The 21669-nt window shown below is 42.5% G+C and overlaps 1 protein-coding gene across 9 annotated transcripts in view; it reads left to right on the top strand.

The window, feature by feature from the left end:
• TRAPPC9 (trafficking protein particle complex subunit 9) overlaps nt 1-21669 on the top strand; it is a 615203-nt gene that overhangs the window by 395557 nt on the left and 197977 nt on the right. The gene's annotated exons all lie outside the window — the stretch shown is intronic.

The raw sequence follows: 21669 nt of genomic DNA, 5'->3' as shown, positions 1-21669 counted from the left end.
ATCATAAGAGTATGTTACTGAAATAGGGATCAGATAGATTCATGCTTATGTGATCAACTGATTTTTAACAAGGCATGAAAAATTTCACGTGAAACAAAAAGACTTTTGAACACACAGTGTTGTAAGAACTGGATATGTATGTGAGGGAGAAAAGGACTTCTGCCCATACATCCCATCATACACAAAAACTCAATTGAGATAGATTCTAGACCTAACTGAAAAAACTTTAAACTTCCCCAGAGAAAAAGCAGCAGAGTATTTCAAACCTTTTGGGCAAAGATTTCTTAGATAGGGTCAGCAATGACTAAGTATAAAAGAAAAAGTTGAAAGGTTGGATTTTATCGAAGTGAAAAACATCAGCTCATCAAAAGCCAAGCTACACACTGGGAGAAAATATTTGCAATACATTTATACAGTAGAGGTCTTGTATTCAATACATGCATCTGTCACAAAGTCCTGAACATCAGTACTAAGGAAAGATAAAAAGTGGGCAGGAGATTTGAACAGGTACTTCACAAAGGAAGGTCTACAAATGTCCCATGGCCACCTGAAGTGCTCAATATCATTGACCCTTAGGGAAATGCAAATTCAACCACAGATAGATACCACTGTATACCATCTAGAGTGGCTAATATAAAGGAAGACTGACAATACCAAATGCTGGTAAGAATGTGAACAACTGGAACTCTGAAACTGCTTATGGAGTGTGAAATGGTATAACTACTTTATAAATCAGGCAGTTTCTCATTAATTTCTACCTCCCTAAATATCCAGCAGATATTTCCTGAAGAGAAATAAAAATTCACATCCACAAAAAACACTCCTGCAAGAATTTTGATAACCACTTTATTTACAGTAACTCTAGCCTGGAAACCACCCCAAGTCCCATCAGCAGGTGAATGAATAACTAGTTGTGGTATATCCATACGGGGAATATTACTCAGATAAAATGAAACTCTGCTGTGTGCAACAACATGAATTAAGCTCAGAATCATGACCCTGATCAAAGGAATCTGGTCACAAAAGAAGACATTGCTGTATGACTCCGTTTACACCAATTTCTGGAACAGGAAAACCATTTTATGATGAATCTGAACAGTGGTTGGCTATGGGTAGAGGTGGGGTGGGGTGGGGATTGACTTGGAGGGACTAGGTCACCCACTGTCCCAGTTTGCCTGGAACTTTATGGGTTTTGGCTCTGAAATGCCCTCACCCTGGGAGAGCCTTCAGCAAAGGGCAGACCTGGAGAGTTGGTCACCTGAGCAGGAAGCAGGCATCTTTCTGAAATGATGAAGTGCCGTGTGTCTGGATGGGGTGTGGGTGACAGGGCTGGAGACAAATGTGAAAACTCGTCAAACTATATACTTCAGGTGTATCTATTCCATTGTGTATAAATTAAATCGACTTTAAAATTTTGTTGCTCACATGTAAAAATATCTATGTGATTGTAGAGAGTGCCTGATGTTTACTAGAGAAGTCTGGGAAGGCCTCCTGGAAAATGAAGCAGTGTCCTGATTCTTGAAGAATGGGCAGGGCTTCACCTCCCATTCCCAGGGAGGGTTGTTGGGGTGGGGGTGTTGCTAGCTTTGTGTGTCTGTTCCCCTCATCGGACCCTGCGTTCTGTGCACTCCTGGGATAGTTTGTGTGTCTGCTCCTCTCATTAGTATTGATAGTTTATGCAGTTTTCCTCATTGGCAATTTTTTAATGGCAAAGTTCTTGAAGAGAAGGGGGTGGTAATCCTGTTTGTTCAGGGTCTACTCTATTGCAGGGAGCATCCCAGGCCTGTTGTGTTCAGCGTCCATCTAAACTCCAGAGCAACCTTTGAAGTCAGCGTTGCTATCTGGAGATATTAAAGTAACTCATCTGTGTTGCACATGAATGAGTAGAAGAGATGCGGTTTGAATCGTGGCCTTCTTGTACTAAAACCCATGCTTTCTGCCGTGTCCTCTCATCCGGGTTCTAGATTTCATTCTGCCCCTGGCCCTGCTGTGTCTTTGGAAGCGTCTCTGTCCCTCCCAGCTTCGTCCTCCTTGTCGCTTGCTGGAATGATCGCTGTGCTGAGCTCAGCTCACCCATCAGGGTGATAAGTGAATCAAATTAAACAATCAAGGGCCAGTTGTTTTCTCAGCGCCAGAACACCGTGCAGATGGGGGGTGGGACTCTCGTCATTTTACCCTTCTCCCTCAGGGCTGTACAGACCACAGTTGACTTTTATTTAGGAGATCAATTACCTGGAGATTCACTGTTTTACACAAAGCTGGCTGGTAATGTTGTTAGGGGCCAGACCATAATGGATTGGGCCACGCTGCCCCTGTCTGAATGCCGACCCTCGTCTCCTGAGGAACAATTTCTCTCCATCCCCTTACAATAAATGATCCAATCTTACACATTGCTACTCTGAGATATGTGAGAAATACACCCCTCTGAGCAGGGCAAAGGGTGTATAGTTATTACATTATTAATAGAAATCATACCACTTGACACATCACTTTCCCCTGGCCATTTAGAAAAACTCCATTTCCCTCATGCAGTAGGACAACTCTGTGGGGAGCATGTGCTCACAGACACATAAAAAAGGCACTTTTAATGTTGGATTTTATCATGGTAGATCTTTTTCAAGTTGCTATATTTATTTATTTAAATTGGTTTTAAATTTAACAAGAATTTAGAATTTTAACAAGCTCCAGGATTCAGAACCAAATACCTATACCTGGTTTCAGATTTTGTTTCTGCTACTTATTTGCTCATGGTCCTGAGCTAGCAATTCGTATTTCTTTAAGCATCATTTTTTTATCTACCTCGAAATGGAGATAGCATCGATATTGCTGGGTTGTACAAGGTCTAAGAAATGTCTGTCAAGTGTCTGATACAGTGCCTGGCACAATGTAGTTAAGTGAAAAATGGTGGCTGTCATTTTTCCGTGTGTGTGTGCGTGCTTGTGCCTGTGCCAATTGTGTGCCAGATCCTGGGGAAGGAGTTGTGTTGGTCCACAGCCACTGGTGCCTGGGCTTCCCCGAGGTCACTCGCCACCTGGGCATGGCCTGCCTGGCGGCCTGTTCCCACCTTCCTGTCAGCTCTCTGCAGGCACTTCTGAGCTCACCTAGGGAAGTACCTGGCATAAAATCAGTCATCGGTACTCAATTGTTCTTGTTGTTCTGAATTTTTATTTTTTATATTTTATTGAAATACAGTTGATATACAGTTTACACTGGTTTCAGACGTACAGAACAACATAGTGACATTGTAATTATACTCATTACTAGAGCTCGCCACAGTAAGTGTAGTTGCCCTGTTCCCGCACCAGGTGTTACAGCACTGGTTCTATTCTCTATGCTGTACTTCCATTCCTGTGACTAACCTCTTCTATAATTTGAAATTTGTACCCCTTTTTCCCCTTTGCCTATTTCACCCAATCCCCTCCCCCCTTCCTGTGGTCGCCAACAGTCTGTTGTCAATATTTACGGGTCTCCTTTTTTGTTTTGTTTTTTGATTCCACATGTAAGTGAAATCATATGGCATTTGTCTTTCTGACTTACTTTGCTTAGCATGATACCCTCTAGGTCTATCCATGTTGTTGCAAATGGCAAGATTTCTTTTTTTTTTATGGCTAGTATTCCATTGTGTGTAGGTACCATACCAGTCGAATCGTTAAATAAACATCACAACCGTGATGGGACAGTGTGTGGTGGGGCCTTGAGAAAAGGACCAGCTGCGTTTGTATCTGGTGGTCAGAGCAGGTGTGATGGGGTTACAGGAGCAGGACGGTTCCCTCTCCTGTGACGGGGACCGGCGGGAGCAGAGGTGGGCTGTCAGGGCACAGGCTCCTAGAGGGGCACCCGGAGACGGTGTAAGGCACTGGAGGGGCAGTACTGTAACTTGCCTTGCGGGCACTGAAGAACGGTTTTGTTTTGCACATAAGCATACATTGCTCCTTAAACCCAGAGTCCCATTTGCTAAGGTATCTGTACTTCTCACTTCTCCTGTTCTGGGCATATCTTGTGGTGTTGCAGTCGAGGTGTGTGTAAAGGCAGCCGTGTCACTGGGCCCTCACTAAGTGTAGGTGTGGTGGCACAGGCTCTTGCTCTGCTGTCTCAAGAACCCATTTGCCCCTATGTGGAGCATTTTCAGCATTTTGCCACCTTTCTGAAGGTTAGGTGGCCCATCTGGGATATGGGGTCATCACTGCCCCTTGGGCAAGGTGTAGACTCTGTGCAAAATGGGGTTCCTCCTAGGACTTGGTGAGGATCCAGGTGAGATGCGGAGCGGGGCCCGGCGCCCAGCAAGCATGCAGGATGCAGCGGCTGGCCTTGTCTTTCTCCCTTGTGGTCACTCTTTGTGGGTGTGTCACAGGCAGCACCTTTCTGTTTTCTCTTTATTCAGTTAAGTCCCTCAGGTGACCAACATACGGTGGGGACTTAGCAAATGACCGCTGAATGACAGGGTACCTGATTTGTGGAGGGAAGAAGGGTTCTGGAATTGGGAGCCTTGGGCCTAGTTCCTGGCAGGGACGGGCCAGCTGCCCTGAGCTCTGTGCTGCCTTATATGAAGAAGAAAGCCCACTCCTTACAGGGTCACAGCAAACACCATGTCAAACAGTGTTCTCTCTCCACTTGTTTTTCCTGAAAGTCTGTCATTGACACTTGTGGCGCAACATTTATGCCTCGTGGACGGACACTAAGTAGAAGACGAGAGTCTGTGCCATGAAGTATCACAGGGACACCCATTACGTAGAGTTTGACACGCTTTTCCCCAAGTGTTTATTCATTTAAATACATACGCAATATTTACTATTATTTCTAAAATACAATTGTAATCTTTTGCAAACAAAAAACACATGATACATGCTGGTCATCTCTCCATATCGGTGCATGCGTGCCTCTATATGTGCTCACACATCGCACGCTTCCCCCTCGCGCACACACACCATGTTTTAGATTCTTTTCTGTTGGAAGATGTCTAGATTGTTTATGATTTCTTGCTATTTTAAGTGGTTTCACATTGAACATTCTTGTATATAAGTCTTTGTTCATGTGTGGAGTGGGTTGTAATGTAAATTCCAAGAACTTTTAGTTTTAATATATGTTAGGAATTGTCCTCCACGTTGTATGTCCCTGAGAGCGTGGGAATGAATCTCTCCATCACAGACGTCCCCACATCATGCTTTTTTAGGCTTTGCGAGTTTGCTGGAGGAGAAATAGCCCACCGTCGATGATTTTGATTGTCTTGATTTTGAGTAAGGTGAAGCCTCTTTTTATATGTTTATTGAACATTTGCGTTTCTTCTGTGTACTCCCTTATATATAATCTTAGCTTATTTTTTATTTTAATCTTTTTTTAATTCACCTGCAGGAACTTTTGTGTATTATAAATATTCATCTTATCCTAATTTTCCATTTGTGTTTTAATTTTGTTTATGCCGCTCTTTTGCTGAAAACTTTTTTTCAATTATACGTCGTAAAATGATCATTTTGTTCTTCATGACTCTGGGTTTCATACGCTGTTTTAAAAAACTTCCCCTACTCAAGATGATATTAAATAGTGTATATCCAGCTGCTCACCTGTGTGGGGGTTCCAGTTTCTGCCCATCTTTGCTGACATTTATTATTATATGTCTTATTAAATATAGCCACCCAAATTATTTTTAAAAGGAAGCTTTTAAAGATATGATAAAAGAATTTACTAATTTAAAGATTAGAAACAGAGGTCCTTTCTGCCTTCAATACAGTGAGACTCCAAGGCCCTTCCCAGAGGCCCAGTTGCTTGTCAGTTGTGAGTAAGGACACGTTCCCCAGAGCAGCCCGGCCTGCCGCTTTGATGGCCGCGTCCTGTCTCCGCTGCCGCGTTTGCCCCTCGGGCCGGCCACCTTGCCCCCTCCTGGGCGGCAGCCACGCACAGTCTCTGCCTCCAGTTCACCGCCCCCAGCTCCTTCCCCAGGCAGGTGTGTAGGTGTCCTGAAACACAGCGTGCTGGGCCCCTCTCTTCTCATGGCCCGCCAGCCAGTCCCCGTTGTCCGTGAGTCACGGTGCGCTCCAGAGTGCGGCGCACAGGCTTTCCTTAACCCGGCCCAGCCTGTCTCTTTGGCTTTCTTCCCACCTGACACGTGCTTCCTCATTTCCATGAGGAATTCAAGTTCCCTGAACAAGCCTCGTGGCTCCGGCCTTGGTGCATGGGTCCCTCTGTCTGGTGGGCGCACCCCGTGCAGGTGCTCTTAAGTCCTTGCCCCCAGTGAGCGCTGTTTCCCTGCCACTGTGCTGCCTGTTGCTAGACGTGCATGTCCTTCTCACCATTAAGATATGAGCTCCTTGCCACTCTGTAGTCCCTGAGTGTTAGCTCGGCAGGCTCTGAGACTTCTTCCCTGGAGACCTGAGGGGTCTGTTTGGGGTGGTCCTTGCATTGCGCTTTGAGAAGCCCCCGTCTAGGAGAGTGAGTGTAAATCCACCACCAGAGTCGCAGACAAGATCTGCAAGTTTAGTGACTCAGGAAGGTGGAGGTGAAGGTGAGGTTGTGTCACCGGAAGAACAATGATTCTTTGTTTCATTTTTTCTTGACCTTACATGGAATTAAGCTCGCTGGCTTAAGATTTGCAAGAAAACTCTCTCCATCCTCAAACTGGCTACTGATTTTTTCAGGAAAGAAGACACAGTGAGAACATAGGCTTTAGATAACTTGAAGAGTCCACATGAATGTGGCCAGAGGCTTGTGTGGCCACTGCTGGCTGTTGGGCTTTGTGCTCGCCCAACAAGGGACTTCACGCCTAGGAATGAGTGTGCCCTTATGTCTGGGCTCTGGGAGGCCTCGAGGGTGCCAGGCAGACCTGGGGGGAGGAGGAGCCCTGCCTCCTCTCTGGCGGCGGTGCCGTGGCTCGCAGGTGGACTCGGCCCTCGGCGTGGGGGCCTCTCGAGCCCGTTTTCAGCTGAGTCAGTGGGACCATTAGTGGGGATTGCTTTTCTGGCAGGGCAGGCTGTGCACTTTCCCTTTTGCTGCCTTTCTGGCAGCAGCCAAGCTGGTAATAATCACCACATTTGATATTTATGCCATCTTCTACTGGAGGTTTTCTTTTCCTACTTGTAATGTTACAAAGTACTTTCCCTAACCCCCCAGCCCCCACCACCGTTAGAGCCCCTGAATAATCCTGTGACATAGGCATTCTTGTGCCCATTGGGGAGACTGGGGAAACTGAGGCTCGGAGAAATGAAATGATTTATTGAAGAAATACAGCCATTAAGCAATAAAACTGGCATTCAGAACAAACTGTGCATGTGCCCTCATCAAGCTCATCATGATGTTTATTAATTTAAAATGTTTTAAATTGACATATAGTAAAATTGACTTTTCTGGTGTACAGTTGTATGAATTCAATGCCCATGTAGATTTGTGTGTCCAGAAAAGTCAGGATAAAGAACAGTTCCATGCCCCCCCCATAAACTTCATCGTGCCACCTCTTACAGTCTCACCCTGCGCCCACCCCCAACCCGTGGCTCGTTTATGTAGCACTGCTACGGTCTTGACTTTCCCAGAATGTTAAAAAAGTGAAACTATACTACAGCCTTTTGAAAGTGACTCTTTTATTCACCATATAGGTTTTGAGATCCATCCATATTGCTGAGTATATCAATAGTTATTTTTTTAATTGCTGAGGATATTCCCACCGTGTGGGTGCATTCACCAGTGGAAGGGTATTTGGGATGTTCCCAGTGTCTTGTGATTATGAATCGAGCTGCCGCAAATACCTGTGTGTAGTGTTTTTGTGAATACACATTTTAATTTCTCTAGAGTGAATACCTGGGCGTGGGTTAAGGGGGATGCAGCCAGTGTACATTTACGTTTATGAGATGCCACTGAGCTGCTTTCACGGCTCCTGCTCTTGTTCAGTCCCACTGGAAACACGGAGGTTCCCCCAGCTTCCTCCTTCGCACTGGGTGTTGCTGTTTTTCTAAGTCACGTTCACAGGTGTGCACGGTGTCCTGCCACGGTTTTGGTTTGCATTTTCCTGCTGGCGAATGATGCTGTGCGTCTTTTCCTGTGTGCGCATATTTGCCTTCTGTTGACTGCCCACGTCTTTTGGCCCACTTCCTTATTGGGTCATTTTCTTAATGCTGAGTTTTGTTTTACATAATATGGATATAAGTCCTTTGTGGAGTATGTAGTTTGTAAGTGTTGTCTTCAGTTTCTGCAGCTTGTTTTTATCATTCTCTTAATAGTAGCTTCTGTGAGCAAAAGTTTTTGATTTTCTCAAGTCAAATTTATCTTTATTTTTATGATTCCTGTTTCTGGTCTTGAAATACTTTCTTTTATGTTTCTTATGCAAGTTTTATGTTTTACATTTACATATCTTTTGAGTAATTATTATATAAATTGTGAAGTTTAGGTTAAGGTTCTTTTCTTTTTCACAAATGGATGTCCAGTTGTTCCAACAGCATTTGCTGATAAGACTACCCTCTCTCCACTGAATTCCTGTTGTGGCTTTGTCGAAAATCAAATGGCCATATTTACGTAATGGTATTTCTGGACTCTATTCTGCTTCAGAGAACTTTGTGCTTATTCTTTTGCCAAAACCATGTTGTCTTGATTATTGTACATTTATAATAAGTCTTAAAATTGTGCTAGTATGGGTGTTCCAGCTTTTTCCTTTTATTTTTAAATTGTTTTGTCTATTGTAGTTTTCCTATTTCCATAAACTTTCAAATCAGGCTATCTTTGTCTATATTACGGCCTCCTAGGATTCTGATTGGAATTGTGTTAAATTCTGTAGATCAGTTTGGGAAGAACTGATAACTATACTGAACCTTCCAATCTATGAACACAATATGTGTCTTGATTTATTTCGGTCTTTGAATTTATTCACCAGTGTTTTGTAGTTTTCCACATGCAAATGCCCTTAATCAGATTGATGATATTCTATTATTAGTTTTTAAAAAAATAATGAATGGAATTGAATTTCATTAATGCTTTTTTTAAATTGAACTATAGTTGATATACAATCATACGTTAGATTCAAGTATATACAACACAGTGGTTCAACAGTTACCATATTCTTAAATCCTCAGCCCCACTAGTTGCAGTTACTATCTGTCAGCATAGGAAGATGTTACAGAATCATTGGCTGTATTCTCCATGCTGTACCACCATCCCTGTGACCAACTTCTATTATTATTGAGAGTTTTTGTGCCTCTTTATACACCCCCCCCCATACTCACTCACCCCAACCCCTCCCCCATGGTGATCTCTAGTCACTTCTCAGTGTCTATGAGTCTACTGCCATTTTGTTCATTTTGTTTTGTTTTATTTTTAGGTTCCACAAATAAGTGAAATCATATGGTATTTCTTTATCAGCCTGGCTTATTTCACTTACCGTAATACCCTCTAGGTCCATCCATGTTGTTGCAAATGGCAGGATTTCTTTTCACAGCTGAGTAATGTCCCATTGTGTATATGTGCCACGTCTCCTTTATCCATTCACCTCTCGATGAGCACTTAAGTTGCTTCCACATCTTGGCTATTGTAAATAATATGGCAGTAAACATAGGGGTGTGTATATCTCTTCAAATTAGGGATTTTGTTTCTTTTCGCGTAAATTCCTAGAAATGGAATCGCTGGTATTTCTATTTTTAGTTTTTTGAAGAACCTCCATACTGCTTTCCACAGCAGTTGCACCAGTTTACATTCCAACCAACAGTGTAGGAGGCTTCTTACTTCTCCACATCCTCACCAACACTTGTTATTTCTTATCTCTTGGATAGTGGCCATTCTAACTGGTGTGAGGTGATATCTCATTGTGGTTTTGGTTTGCATTTCCCTGATAATTAGCAATGTGGAGCATCTTTTCATGTGCCTGTTGGCCATCTATTTCTTTTAAGAAATGTCTGTTCAGGTCCTCTGCCCATTTTTAATTGTGTTATTTGTTTTTTGGGTGTTGAGGTGTATTAGTTTTTTATATATTTTGGATGTTAACCCCTTATCAGATGAGTCATTTACAGATATATTCTCCCATACTGTAGGGTGCTTTTTTATTCTGTTGATGGTGTCCTTTGCTGAACAGAAGCTTTTTAGTTTGATGAAGTCACACTCGTCCATTTTTTATTTTGTTTCTCTTGCCCAAGGAGATGTGCCCAGGAATAAAATGGCTCATACTTATGTTCAAGAGATTTTTATCTATGTTTTCTTCCTAGAGTTTTATGGTTTTATGTCTTACATTCAGGTCTTTGGTCTTTGATCCATTTGGGGCTTTACTTTTGTGTATGGAGTTAGACCATAGTCCAGTTTCATTCTCTTGCATGTAGCTAGCTGTTCAGTTTTCCCAACACCAGTTACTGAAAAGGCTGTCTTTTCCTCATTGAATATTCATTGTTCCTTTATTGTATATTAATTGACCATAAATGCATGGGTTTATATCTGGGCTTTCTAATCTGTTCTGTTCTGTTGATCTGTGGCTCTATTCTTATGCCAGTACCAAACTGTTTTCAGGTTGTTAATGTTCCCTAATATGCTTGAGATGCAGTCTTTTTCTCCCTTTAGTCTGTTGGTATTTGTTTTACATACTTAGGTGCTTCTGTGTTGGGTGCATAGATATTTATAATGGTTATATCCTCTTGTTGGACTGACCCCTTTATCGTTATGTAATGCCCTTCTTTGTCTCTTATTAATTTCTTTGTTTTGAAATCTATTTTGTCTGATACAACTACTGCTACTCCTGCTTTTTTCTCCCTATTATTTGCCTGAACTATCATTTTTTGTCCTGTCACTTTCAGTCTGTGTATGTCTTTGGGTCTGAAGTGAGTCTCCTGTAGGCAGCATATAGACGGGTCTTGTTTCTTTATCCATTTGCCACCCTATGTCTTCTGATTGGTGCATTCAGTCCACTTACATTTAAGGTAAATTATTGATAGGTATGTATTTACTGCCATTTTATTAGTTTTTTTCTGGTTGTTTTTGTAGTACCTCTCTGATCCTTTCTTCCTTTCTTATATTCTCTTGTTATTTGATGATTTTTTTTAGTGCTGTGACTGGATGTCTTTTTTTAAATTTTCGTGTGTGTCTATATAGGCTTTAAGTTTAGGCTTATGGTTACCGTAAGCTTCATAGTTGCCCATATATGTAGTGGGCTATATTAAGCTGATGGCCACTCTTGAATGCAGTCTAAAAGTACTTCTTTTTATTCTTTCTCCTTTACACTTTATGTATTAAATGTCATAATCTGCACTTTTTGAGTATTCCTTGGCTGATTTTGTGCATAGTTGATTTTACTACTTTTTTAAAGTTTAACTTTATACTTGTTTAGTTAGTAGTTTGTCTTCTACCTTTACTGGGAGTTTATTTTCACTGATAAAAAATATTTAGGCTTAAGAACATTTTCATGTACAGAAGTCCCTTTAACATATCCTATTAAGCCTGTTTAGTGCTGGTGAATTCTAAATTTCGTTTATCTGGCAAACTTTTAATCTCTCCTTCAATTCCTAATGATAACCTCAATGGGTAGAGGATTCTTGGTTGAAAGTCCTTCTATTTCAAGGCATTATTTCATGCTAATCCCTTCTGACCTTTAAAGTTTCTCCTTAGAAGTCTGCTGATAGCCTGATGGGGTTGCCCCTATAAGTAATTTTTTTGCCTCTCTCTTGGTGCTTTCAATACCCTCTCTTTATCCTTAATCTTCATCCTTTTAATTATTCTATGTCTTGGTGTTGTCTTCCTGGGGTTCCTTTTGTTAGGGGCTCTCTGAGCTTCTAGGACCTGGGTGTCTTGTTTCCCTCCCCAGACTGGGGAAGTTTTCATCAATTATTTCTAAAAAGAAAATTACCACTTCTTTATCTGTCTTCTCTTTCTGGTACCCCTATTATGTGAATATTATTTCATTTGGAGTTGTCACGTAGCTCTCTTAGGATTTTCTTGTTTGTAGAGGTTCTTTTTTCTCTTTCTTCCTCAGCTTCATTGTGTTCTTCTTCTCTAAATTCCATCTCATTGACTCTCTCCTCTACTTGCAGAAATCTACTATTCATTTCTTCCATTTTATTTTTCATTTCAGTTACTATATTCTTCAGCTCTGATTGGCTCTTTTTCAAATCCTCTCTTTGTTGAAGTCTCCCCTGAGATTACTAATACTTTTCTGCAGACCAGTGAGCATATTTTGAAATTGTTATCTGTTATTTTGAAATATATATCAAGAAGACTGGCGATCTCCATTTCATTTGGCTCTCTTCCTGGTGTCTTGGCCTGTTTTTTTGTGTGGAACATATTCCTCTGCCATCTCATTTTGTTGGGGTTTCTTCCTTGGATTAGACAGGTCCTCTGTTACTCCTGGTCTAGAGAGTGATGGCTTCATGAAGAAAGCACCCTGTGGCGCTCAGAGCTCAAGACGCTTTCTCACCAGTGACTGCTTCTCCCTTGTGTCGGAGCTGCAGTTGCTGTTGGGGGTCGTGGGTGGACAGTTGCTTCCTGCCTGTCCGCGGGCAGTGGTTGATGCCTGTCAGCAGAGGCCCTTTGTGAACAGTGCCTCGGCATTTCTACTGGGATCATTGTGGGTATGGTGCCCTCGCCTGGCAGCAGTGGTGGCGCTGCTGGGCCAGTGGGGTGGGCGGGGTGGTGTGCAGGGGAGTATGGTGCAAGGCTGGGCCACCAGTGAGGAGGAAGGAGTGTTAGGAGTGGGCTCCTGCCGGCGTCTCCCCAGTTGGGTTGCAAGAGGGCCAGGACAGCTGGGAAAGTGGGATCTGCCTGTCAGGCAGCAAAGGCTGACTGCTGCTGGGTCGCACCTTAGGGCTGAGCCTCCATCAAGGTGGGTAGAGTGTTTGGGGCTGGCTCCTGTGACTGCCTGACCAATTGGGCTAAGGGAGAGCTTGAGAAGTTGCCCACCTGACCTTTCTCCTGCAGAGAGAGCTCCATCCAACCCTCGCCTCTCTGGCAGCCCTCCTGCTATTGGCAAATCTTTTAAACGGCTGCCTTTGTGTTGGGTCTCGGGGGGACCAATGAAGTGTGGCTGTCCTCCACAAGCCACAGGAATCTCAGCCTTCCAGAGCGTTGCTTCTCTCCCTGGTGTCCAGTCCCATTAATCACCAAAGCCCAGTGCAATGTGGACTTGTGTTCCTAGAGCAGATCTCCAGGGCCAGGTGTGCAGAGTTCCTGAGCACTTATCTCCTCCCAACTCTGTTCCTCTTCCTCCCACTTATGGGCTGGGATGGGGGAAGGCGTAGGTCCCACTTGATCACAGGTCTTCCACTTTGCCCTTCTCTGTGTCGTCCTCTCTCCCCCAGGTGCAGGTGGCCTGTTCTGCCGTCTTCAGGGCAGTTGTGTTCGCTGTAGTTGCTCCCTTGGTGTGTGTATGGGAGGAGGTTTCCACCTTGCGTTCCTACTCTGCCATCTTTTTCACAATCCCTTCTCAAATTCTTTTTATATGTCAAAAATTTGTTGAGCATTATTTCTCCTGTATTCACGAGGGATATTTTTCTATGTTTCTTATTCAGTCTCTGCCTAGTTTTGGTATTAGATAGTACTAGCCTCATACAATGACTTAGGAAATATCTCCTCCTCTTTTATTTTCTGGATGTGTTTATGAAAGGTTTTTTAAAAAATGTTTTTTAATTTATCAGGAAATAATCTGGACCTGGAGATTTCTTTTTTAGGATTTTTAAAAATAATAAATTCAATTTATTTCATAGATACAGTACTTAGGTGTCACGTATTTTTTTTTCTTGGATGAATTTTGGTACTTTGTGACTTTTAAGAAATTGGTCCATTTCATCTGAGTTGTCAAATCTATGTGAGCAGAGTTGTTCCTACTATTTCCTTATCATCCTTCTAGCATCTGTGGTGTCTGTGGCCCCTTTCATTCTCGGTATTGGTCACTTGTGTCTGTTTTTGCCTTTCTCACTTTGGCTAGAGGCTTATCAATTACATTTATCTTTTTGAAATACCAGCTTTTTATTTTACCTGTTACCATGTTTTTCTGTTTTTCTGTTTCTACTTTCATTGATTTCTGCTCTTTATTACTTCCATCATATGCTTGCTTTGAGTTCTTACTCTTTATAGAGTTGCTTAATATAGAGCTTAGAATGCTGCTTCTAATACTCTTCTAATATAATCATTTAATGCTATAAAATTTCCTCTACACATTGCTTTAGCTTCATACACTAATTTTGATGTGTTGTACTTTAGTTTTTTTTATTTCAAAGTATTTCCTTATTTCTCTCAAGATTTTCTCTTTGACCAATGGTTTATGTTGAAGTGTGTTGGTTATTTTCTAAATATTTGGAGATCGTCTAATTATTTTTCTGCCATTGATTTCTAGGTTAATTCTATTGAAGTCTGTGAAAGCATACTTTGTATGATTTCTATTTTTAAGAATTTGTTAGGCATTTATTTCATGGTTTAAAATATGGTATATCTTGGTTAGTGTAGCTGAACACTTGAGAAGTATGTGTTTTCTGCTATTGTTGACTAGAGTGTTTCTAAGTGTCAGAAGGAAGTTGATGGGTTTATTTTTTCTACATCCTTGCTTATTTTATTTTTATTTTCTTTATTGGTTACTGAGGGTGCAGTGTTGAAGTCTCCAACTTTAATTCTGGTTTTGTCCCTTTCTCAATTCAGTTCTCTCAGTTTTCCCTTCATGTATTTTTTTTTTATTTTTTAAGTCTGGCTAGGGGTTTATCTATTTTGTTTATTTATTTATTTATTTATTTTCATGTTTCTTTTTTTAAAAAATTAAGGTATCATTGATATGCAATCTTATGCTTAGATTTCACATGAGCAACATTGTGGTTACTACATTCCCCCTATTATCAAGTCCCCACCACATATTCCATTACAGTCACTGTCCATCAGCATAGTAAGAGGCTATAGAGTCACAACTTGTCTTCTCTGTGCTATACTGCCTTCCCCACGTTCCCCTCTACATTATGTGTGCTAATCGTAATGCCCCTTATTCCCCTTCTCCCTCCCTTCCTACCCACTCCCCCCAGGTCCCTTTCCCTTTGGCAACTGTGAGTCCATTCTTGGGTTCTGTGATTCTGCTGCTGTTTTGTTCCTTCAGTTTTTGCTTTGTTCTTATACTCCACAGATGAGTGAAATCATTTGGCACTTGTCTTTCTCCACCTGGCTTATTTCACTGAGCATAATACCCTCTAGCTCCATCCATGTTGTTGCAAATGGTAGGATTTGTTTCTTTCTTAAGGCTGAATAGCATTCCATTGTGTATATGTATCACCTCTTCTTTATCCATTCATCTAATGATGGACACTTAGGTTGCTTCCATATCTTGGCTATTGTAAATAGTGCTGCGATAAACATAGGGGTGTATATCTTTTTGAATCTGGAATCCTGCATTCTTAGGGTAAATTCCTAGGAGTGGAATTCCTGGGTCAAATGGTATTTCTATTTTTAGTTTTCTGAGGAACCTCCATACTGCTTTCCACAATGGTTGACCTAATTTACATTCCCACCAGTAGTGTAGGAGGGTTCCCCTTTCTCCACATCCTTGCCAGCATTTGTTGTTCGTCTTTTGGATGGTGGCCATCCTAACTGGTGTGAGGTGATATCTCACTGTGATTTTAATTTGCATTTCTCTGATGACTAGTGATGTGGAACATCTTTTCATGTGTCTGTTGGCCATCTGAATTTCTTCTTTGGAGAAGTGTCTGTTCAGATCCTCTGCCCATTTTTTAATCAGGTTATTTGCTTTTTTGTTGTTGAGGCACATGAGCTCTTTATATATTTTGGATGTCAACCCCCTATTGGATATGTCATTTATGAATATATTCTCCCATACTGTAGGATACCTTTTTGTTCTGCTGATGGTGTCCTTTGCTGTACAGAAGCTTTTTAGTTTGATATACTCCCACTTTTTCATTTTTGCTTTTGTTTCCCTTGACCGAGGAGATAGATTCATGAAAAAGTTGCTCATGTTTATATTCAAGAGAGCTTTGCTAATGTTTTTTTCTAAGAGTTTAATGGTTTCATGACTTACATTCAGGTCTTTGATCCATTTCGAGTTTACTTTTGTGTATGGAGTTAGACAGTAATCCAGTTTCATTCTCTTGCATGTAGCTGTCCAGTTTTTCTAACATCAGCTGTTGACGAGGCTATCACTTCACCATTGTATGTCTATACCTTCATGTATTTTTTAAGCTTTTTAGTTTTAGGTCCATACACATTAAGAATTACATAGTTTTGATGAATTATTGCTTTTATCATTATGTAATGTCCCTCTTTATTACTGCTTATTTTCCCTGCTCTGAAGTGTCCTCTGAAGTGTCAGATATTAATATAATACTCATTTTTTAAATTAGTATTTGTTCTGTATATCCTTTATTCTTATAGTTTTAGCCTATATATATATATATATCATTATCTTTAAAGTGAATTTATTCTAGATAGCACTTGGTTGAATCTTTTTAAAAAAATCCATCTAACAATCTCTCTATTAATTTTAATGTTTAGACCATTTACATTTAATGTAATTCTGATACATTTGGGTTTAGGTTTACCATTTAATTTTTTTATGTTCTTTTTATTCAGTGCTTTCTTGGTTCTGTGTCTCCTTTCCTATCTTCTTTGGATTATTTGAATTATTTTTAGCATTCCACTTTAATTTATATGTTGAGTTTTAAACTTTCTCTTTGCATATTGTTTTAGTGGTTTTCTAGGGATTGCAATATGCACTCTTACTTTTTCACAATCTGCTTAGTATTAACATTTTATCATGTCAAGTGGAATGGGGAAACATAAAACCATATAGGCCCTGCTACCCTTTTCCTTATGTTGTAGTTGCATTATATATTACATCAGCATATATTTGAAACCCAATGTTATAATTCTTGATTTAATCCTCATACAGCTTTTTTTTTGCTCTTTCTTCATTTCTCATGTTCCACGTTTTCTTGTTGTATTAATTCCCTTTCATCTGAAGAACTTGTTAAAATCTTTATTTTGGAGTTCTGTTGGTGACTAACTTTCCTACTTGACCTTCACCCAAAAGACTCCTGTTTCACTGGATGAAGACTTCTTGGTTGGCAGTGCTCTTCTTTCTGCAGTTTAAGAATGTTTTCTTTTCCTCTGATCTCCAAAGTTTCTGAAAAGAAATCTTCAGTCTTTGAATCATTGTTTCCCTTGTTTCAAATACATTGTTTGCTCAGACTTCTTTCAGAGTGTTTCTTTTCTTTTGTTTTCTGCTGTTTAGTCTTACTGTTCTTTCTGAGCATTGATTTCTTTCAGTTTGTACTGTGTAGGGGTTGTTGAGCTTCTTGATTTTGTAAGTTTGTGTCCTTTACCAAATTGAGGGAATTTTCAGCCATTATGTCTTCAAAAGCTGCATGTTTTTCTTTTCTTTTTTTTTTTTGAAACTCCTATGACATGTTTTAGATTTTTTTTTTCATCTCATAGGGCTGTTTTTTTCTTCAATCTTTTTTTCTCTGTTGTTTCCATTGGATAATTTATTAATTTATCTTCAAATTTGCCAGTTCATTTCCTTTGTGTTCCAAAATTGTGCTTTGTATGATTTCTAATTTTTTAGATCTGCTAGAAATATTTTTTCCATGGCCTAGGATATGGTCTATTTTGATACATGTTTGATGTATACTTGAGAAGTATAAGTATTGTGTTTCTGGATTGGAGTGTTCACCAAGTGTCAGCCAGATCCAGTTGTCAATGATATTGTTTGTTTATTCTGTCCTTTTTGATTTTATGTATGTTTGTCCTGTCAACTACTGACATAATTTATTGTCTGGTAAATTTTTCAAGTTAGTTTTTTTTTTCCTGAAGTTTCTCTTGGTTTTCTTTATATCTTCTGTTTCTCTACTGAGATTTTCCAGCTTTTCATTTGTTATGAGTCTGTTCATCATTACTTCTTGGAGTGGTTTTAAAGTCTATCTGATATGATTGTTATCTTGAGGTTGTTGTCTGTTGATTTTATTTTCTCTTGCAAGTTGGCATTTTCCTGGTTCCTCCTACACTGAGTGATTTTAAGTTACATTATGGACATTTGATGTATAATGTGGTGAGATGTTGGGGTCTTGTTGGACTCCTGAGTAGAGTGTTGCTGCGCTTGTGTCGGTGGGCGGTCCTCCCTGTGGCCGTGATGTTCTTTCCACGCGCCGCACTGCAGTTCTGGGCTGGAGCGTGTGCAGTGCTCATTGGATCAGTCCCACATACGTGCCATCCGTGTTCTGCCCTGGAGCTCAGTTCCCAAGGCCCATAGTTGGCTGCCCAGGACCCACCCCCTGCGTGCTCAGCCCCACAGTGGGCCCCGGTCACGCACCACTTTACCTAACCGCTCTCCTCGTCTCTCTGTGTTCTGTGGTCTCTCCAGCACTTCCCAGGAGGCTCCCTTCCCTTTCCTCCTGAAGCAGAGCCAGGGTTTGAGTCTCCCCCCTCCCTCAACCCCAGGTATCTGCATGGGGGGCTAATTGGCCAGAGGACAGAAAGGGAAATTAAAGTGACGGGGTCTGGCTCCATGGTTGTGGGACCTCAGTCCCCTGGGTCAGAGAGGTGGCTTCCTGTCCTCAGGGCTGTATGTGCTGCGCAGCCATGACTGCCATCATAGTCCTGTGGCCCCATGGCACTGCCCGAGGGCTGGGCTCTGGAGGAGGGTGCAAGGAGAAAAAACCCAGGGCACCTCCCCCCCCTTCACCCGTGTGTGCTCTCCCGCTCCTCGGACCCGGGAAGACAGGCTTCCCTGGGAGCCCTGCCTGTCCCTGCCCACTGGGGACCTCTGAGTCCCGGCTGCCTGTCAGTCCAGGCTCAGTAGGACTGCAGGGAAATGGAAACTCACTCTGAGGTTCTGAGGAGCTTTGATTTCGGGTGTCCTCCCCCAGCCCGCTTTCTGCAATTCCCTTTTCAAATCTTCAAACAGCTACTCCATGTTCTTGGCCATTTGGTCTTAGACATAAGTTTTAGAACCAGTATGTCAAGTTTGACCAAAACCAAATCTCTGTTGGGATTTTTATTGAGTTGCATTGAATTTATATGACCTCTGAAAGAGGTGACTTGTTTAAAAATATAGTTCTTCCATTCTTGAGCGTAATAATCCCTTCATTTATTTATCATCTTTAATATCATTCCATAAAACATTAGAACTTTCTTCATAAATCTCATACAGGTTTTAAGATTTATTCCTAAGTGCATTGCTATTGTAAATATATTTTCCTAAAAAATATTTTGTAATTGTTTTTAGTTGATTTATAGAAATGTTACTGATCTCTGTTGCGTATGTGTTAGCCCTCTGTTGGGCAACCATTTGAACACGTTTTTCCTTATTTTATAAAATAGAACTAAAATTTCTATTTTTTAACTCTCCTCATCTCTCCCACCCTTTCCCCTCACGAGAGTGTGGGTTCCAGGAAGGCAGGTACCATTTTCCTTGTTTACTTCCTGTCCCCAGTGCCTGGGGCACTACTCCCGTAGCTGATACTTGTGTTTGTTAGATAAATTATGTAGTAAAATCCCAATTCTCTGCAGAGGAAACAGTGCCCAGTGACGGTGTCAAGGCTGTGTTGCACATGCGCCCTCCTCGCCTGGAATACGTGCCGGCCGTCCACCTGGCTCCCTGTCCCCTTCCCCCAACCTTACTCAGGAGTCTTCCCCGCTCCGGGGCCTCTGTCCCCTTCTCTCCCCAGCTAGGCGGGTGGACCTGTCCTTTAAAGACTTGCTCTGGTCTGGTTCTTCAGGAAGCTCTGCTTGGCTTCCCTGTGCTTTGGAAAGAATGGAGCATAAATCTTAAGAAAATCATCCAAAGTGATATGGCAAGACACCCAGAGTAGGTGATAGCCTGGTAGGCACAAAGTGCTGCTGTGCTCGGAAAGGAATCAATTTACGAGAGAGAGACAGGGCGCGAAGATCCACTCTTACGTCATGACGTCAGCGTCTGAGGAAGAGACGCCGAGCCAGGGCCGCCCACTCACGTGGTGAGTCAGAAGCACGGGGCACAGAGGGTGACGGATGGCGTCATTTACTCCCGTGCACTTCCCTGGGCTACAGCCTGTGGGTGAAAACAACACATATTTGAATCTATTCTTCCCTGCTTTAAAAAAAAATCACTTCAGTTTTCCTCCTCTGATAAATGTTTTACGAATTCCCTTTTCTGATGAAAGATTTTGCTGTGATTAAAGATTTCATGAAGTTATGACAAAGGCAGAATAGATCTTCATTTTTGAAAGCTCATTCCTCTGTGATCTGCGTGAAGAGGCCCTTGTAGGCAGCTGTCAGAGATGATGAATGTTTCCAGGTGCTGAGCCTCTGGGGAGACAGAGGCTCCCACCCAGAGAGCCCGGAGTCAGCCAACGTGAGCCTGCTCCTGTGAAGCCTGTGTGCGTCAGCGGCGGGAACCAGCAAAATGAGACCCCTGTGGCCTTGCTGAGAGCCCCCCTGAGAGCAGGCACACGTTCACATTCTGAAAACCTGGTATTTCCCAGATGCCCTGTGGCCTTTGGTGATGTCTGTATCTGTGCACGTGTGTGTGTGCATGGGCACAGATGTGCGTGTGTGCCCCTGGCCCAGCTACTGTACCCTCTCCCCCTCATTCCCTTCTCTGGAGGTTTGGATTGGATATGCATCTCCATCTACTGTGCCACCTGCAGGATTTTGAGTTCCAGGTTGGACGGTCCATCTCCTTGCCTCCTGGACCTTACTTCCCTCCCCCGTACGTGCGTCCAGGCGGATGACTCCCCAGGGCAGTCGTGACGAAATAAGCAACTTCAAGCAGCCGGGCACATGGAGCGGTGTCTTCCTGCCCCTTGCTGACGCGCCAGCGTGGCCTCGCATCACCACCCTCTGAGAAGTACATTTGAGAGAGAATTCAGATGCCCTTTGGAGGGTCATGTTTTGAAGTCACACTAAGCTGCAAATGACCCAGACCACAGATCCTTTTCTGAGCATTTTTTCATATGAAAAGCCACTAAGCCTGCTCCTCCAGGAAGGAGCATGGTGTCTGCCCCGTGCTGGCTTCTGTGTCTGCTCCTGCCCTGGGTGCGGCTTTCCCATTCACATCAGCAAGCACTTATTGATTACCCATCGTGAGCCGACTGTGATACTTGGCACTCAGAATTCTGTACTAGTTGTAGGCAAGCTTTCAGCTGTAATGGAAACCTGACAGATGGTGACTGACACACATGACGCATGTGTTGTTGACTTTTTGTTTTGTGGGTGTAGCTGATGAGTCTAGAGGGCAGGAGGCAGTGTGGGGCTGCTTCTGCTGCGGAACATGCCCTTGTTCCCCAGGCCCCTCCTGGCCCCTGCTCTGCTGTCCACAGCCTGTGGTGTTTGTCCTGATGGCCTCTGAGTGGTTGATGGGCTTCTTGGCATCCCGCTCTCTCTCGGGAGGAAGGAAGGGCCGAAGAGCGTGAAGAGTGAGTGCCTCTTCCTCTCCATACGTGTCTCGTTCGGGATGGAGTCTCCAGAAGCCTAGTCCTACCAGCTTGAACTTGCTCTATGGACCTCCCTTTGTGGCAGGGGTGCAATGACAACTTGAATATTTTACTTTTTAACCTTCTGTAGTAGAGAAAGCAAAAGAATGAAGGTTTCAAATGGGTGGTGAGTGGTTACATCTACGTCATCTTCCACAGCTCTAGAGCAAAGCAAGCTGGTGTCTCTGTGAGCAGTGCGCTCATGGTAGGCATGTGCACAAGCAAGCAGCTGGCTGGGACTTGCAGAAATCCAGTAAACATCGCTGGTGGCCTCAGGACGTGGACCCGG

The sequence above is a fragment of the Manis pentadactyla genome, chromosome 3, assembly GCF_030020395.1.
Source record: "Manis pentadactyla isolate mManPen7 chromosome 3, mManPen7.hap1, whole genome shotgun sequence".
In the NCBI taxonomy this organism is placed as follows: Eukaryota; Metazoa; Chordata; class Mammalia; order Pholidota; family Manidae; genus Manis; species Manis pentadactyla.
Note: the sequence above shows the minus strand (reverse complement) of the source record. Positions and strands in the feature narration are given on the sequence as shown.